The following is a 4,078-nucleotide window of genomic DNA, read 5'->3' on the forward strand; positions in this document are numbered from 1 at the left end:
TAATAAATTTAGATAGATTTAGAAGTATACATTGCACTTACTTTTCAAAATTATTGTACTTCTGATTTGGTTGAAATAACATAATATGTAGCAGTCATAGTCTTGTGTACATTGCAGTCGCGGCTGGTGTTGGGTAAAACCTTTATTTTTTAGGGGGTCATTACCCAAATGACCTCATGGACCAGCCGTTCCTGTTAGGTTTTATATATCAAATTGATTCGTCTGTCTTTTTCATCATGCCTTCGAAAAGCGAGCTCCTGTTTCGCCAAAGTAACTGTGACGTCAATTAAATACGATAATAAAATTCGGTTTTTCCGAACTTATTGTGAGTGAGAGCAGTGAGAGCATCTTCTTTTCGTATCCCACCTCCACCCGGCGGCAGTAGTGCAGTGCTTATCAACATAATTACCGGCGTCTCGCCTCCACATTTTGACTTTTTTGTGTTTTATGTGTTCTCTAAGTCCAAAATTTTTAAATTTTTAAAAAGAGATTGCGGTACTATTCCTGTTGCTGAAATTATAATAATATTTATTAATTTTTGTATTATATGTCTGTGTTATATTGTGTGAATTTGGAACAGCTATATCTAAAAGATATGCTTGCTTTTGTTGTTTATTTAAAATAATAATGTCTGGTCTGTTATGCTGAATGTGAATGTCAGTTAAAACTGTGCGATCAAAATATAATTTGTAATTGTCATTTTCTAAACAACTTTCTGGTTTATAAATGTAATGTGGTTGTGTATCCTTTAATAAATTGAATTTAACTGCTAAATTCATGTGTATAATTTTTGCGAATATATCATGACGTTTTTTATATTCGCTGTGAGCCAAAACGGTGCAAGATCTTGTATTGCAAATATAAAACCCTCAGCTCTTTAAAATATCTCCCATGTAAAGACTTTTGTTTTATATTTGCTATAGTGTCATATCACGAGCTCTATTGAGAAAATAATTTTTTAGTGAAGCAATTTGATTGTGTTGTAGAATTTCTAGATTTGAAAAACCCCTACCACCATTTTCGCGTGGTAAATTAAATCTTTCAACAGCAGATTTGGGGTGATGTTTACAAAATTTTGTAAAGAGAACTCTAGTTTGAATATTTATATTCTTTAAATTAGTTTTGGACCATTTTATAACACCAAAAGAATAGATTTAATTTGATTTGATTGATTAATACCTAAATATTTATAAAATTCTCCTTTATTTAAATTTTTAATGATTTCTCCTTCTTTAGTTATATATTCTAAATTTTCGTAATGACCACGACATATTGATTGATTTTCAGTTATTGTTAAGTTTTATGTCATCCATATAAAGAAGGTGATTTAATTTAATATTAATTTTATAAATTTTAAGAATTTTAATTAACCATGAATGTGGTACTGAATCATAGGCTTTTTTGTAGTCTATGAATTGTTGTTGCATTATTTTCCAAACGTTTGAGACTTAAAATATTCGTCAAATGTTCTTCTTTTTTTAAATCAGAATACCCCTGACAAATCCGAACATTTTGTTTTGCGGTAGATAAAAGTAAACATGGGCCAAGACAGAATATTAATATTCGGTGTGGAATTTTCCTGCGTTCTTGTTCATTTCTATCGAAGTGCTCACGAAAAGTTGTGAATATCAACACTTTGTAATTGTCGTAGTGAAAAATAAAAAAGATAGCTATGGGGCACAACTTATTTCGCACTTCATTAGAAAAGTAACAGTATTAAAATAAAAAAAATATTTTTCTAAATTTCGAACGTTAGGTCTATCCTGACCAGCCGCCAATTAGTGGTATTATTTTATTTTTTGCTGTTTTCCACAATAGTTATTTTTATATTAAATCATTGATTCAAAAAATTGAAATTAAAAATTCAAATTTTTGAAGGAACTCTGAAGTTTCAATGCAGTGACCATGTTGCTAGGTAACTAATAAAAAACAGTGCGTGAAATGAAAAACAGAAATAGTCGTATGCGTTTTGTATGGTTTCTATGGTTTCGATCTTACTAACAATGCAATGAAAATGACCCACTTCAGGCACAGATAACTATGCGTGAATTTCAATTTTTTGAATCAATTATATAAAAACAAAATTGATTTGGCGGCCGCTACACAAAAGTGGTGGGAGGCGAGAACCTGTTTCCGCCGGTCAATTTTAAAATTAATAAATTTTCCCTGGATACGTATTCGACTTATCCGGTACGAGTTATTTTTAAATTAACTTAATGGCCCGTTGCTCTTGTTCTTTTTACATTGAATATGCGATGTTTTGGCATCGTTAGCAATAGTACAATACTCACGCATTTTTAATCTAAAATTAACAAAACTTGAATGGATCGGGATTATCACACTTCTGAATTGAAGTTTTCATTCGTTTAAAATATAATTGATAGTAATACGTAATGCGGATTGCCTAAACGTTGCTTCCATCACGTCAACATCACACATTCACGTTCGCCCGTAGAAATGGCGTGATGCACACGAAATCGATCCAAAAAGGCTCATAATATTTGTGTCACGCGAATCTACGTCGAAAACTAGAAAAAAAAAAAATTCAATTCGAATTTCAATAATCGAAACGATGCGTCGTCGATACTAAACGTAGGTAGTAACTAAAGTGTGATCGGGTGCGATAAAAGTGTCCGTCAATAATCATCATCCGACAATCATTTAATAGACGAACGCTAATTTTTGGCACTCACTCGGACGACAGAACCAGTCCAGACGGAAACCGGGGCGCGGGGTGGGTGGGTGGTTGTATGTCCGTGAATCTGTCCGGCGCGCGTCAACATTTCAGTTATCGTCGCGAGAGTTAAAACGAAAGGTGGTTAGTGTGAAAGTGACGTTTTTTCGTGGAGACACGTTACGAAGGGTGAGTACCTAATATAATATAAAACCAACCGAAAACCCACAATAGTGCCCCGGTTTATTATCGTGAATAGGTGTTTGGTAAATATTTTCTGTATTCCAACTAGCAAGTCTTTTATCAAAAAACTCCGGCAACATGGCTATTGTGGTATTGTTGATACCACCTAACTGAAGAACTTAGTTAATAACTAAGTCGACGATTTTATCGGGAAATTGAACGGAGAAACAAAAATAGCTCTTAGCGACAGTTGCCTGAAGTCGCAAATAACGGCGATTGACGAAATCACGTTTTTTTTATTTTAATTCCAATGAACAATACACAGGGTCACAATTATCTGTTATGTATTCTATAATGTTTTGCAAAGTAAATAATGTGAGTTGTCATGCGTAATATTAATTAGCTAAGTAATTTTTGCAAGTATTTTATGTCAGATATGCAATGTATAATAACGTAATGTTGCAAAGTATTTTAATTTTTATGCTAGGTAGAGATAATAACTCGACAATAACTCTTCTCTAATGAAAAAAAAAATAGAAAATGATTTAGGAACATAAAAAATCTCATTAAAACAGGAACAATTGAAATTAAAATAAACATAACATTCTGTACTAAAGTACAGTTTTGTTCACTCCTTTTTTCAAAGTCTTCTGTCCTCTCATTTGCACATACTGCTATTCCAAAACAGTGAAATTGTCTGTTTCAGGGAATCCTTAACGTTCCTTGCTAATGTCAACAACGTTTTCGATGAAACAAAGAGTCGGAAAAATGTCGGCTCATTGTATTCAATAACATACGCGACTACAAAACCATCTGTATCATTTGTAGGAATCGCGGTTTTTTCGATGAGAATTCGTTCTAATTTTTTCTTTCTTAAAAAAGCTAAGTAATTTTAATTTCACTAAAGATGAACATTTAGGCTATATGCTGGGTAATGCAAATCCATCAACCATCAACTAGGTTGTTCAGCAGATGTACGATTGTTTATTTGATTTCTTCTTCCGAAGAGTTGTATTCTGGCAAAATAGAAATTTATTCATAACATAACCTCAATCAACTAAATTATTTCGAATACAATAACCACATAACTACAAGTTGGATAGGCATGGGTGCAAAATACCGATAATGCATGAAACCTAATAATAATAATAATGACATAATAAAAGTTAATTAAAAATCGCTGTTTCACGTCTTTTTCTTTTTTGTTCGAGAGTTTTTGTG

The sequence above is a fragment of the Tenebrio molitor genome, unplaced genomic scaffold (assembly GCF_963966145.1).
Source record: "Tenebrio molitor unplaced genomic scaffold, icTenMoli1.1 SCAFFOLD_728, whole genome shotgun sequence".
Lineage (NCBI taxonomy): Eukaryota > Metazoa > Arthropoda > Insecta > Coleoptera > Tenebrionidae > Tenebrio > Tenebrio molitor.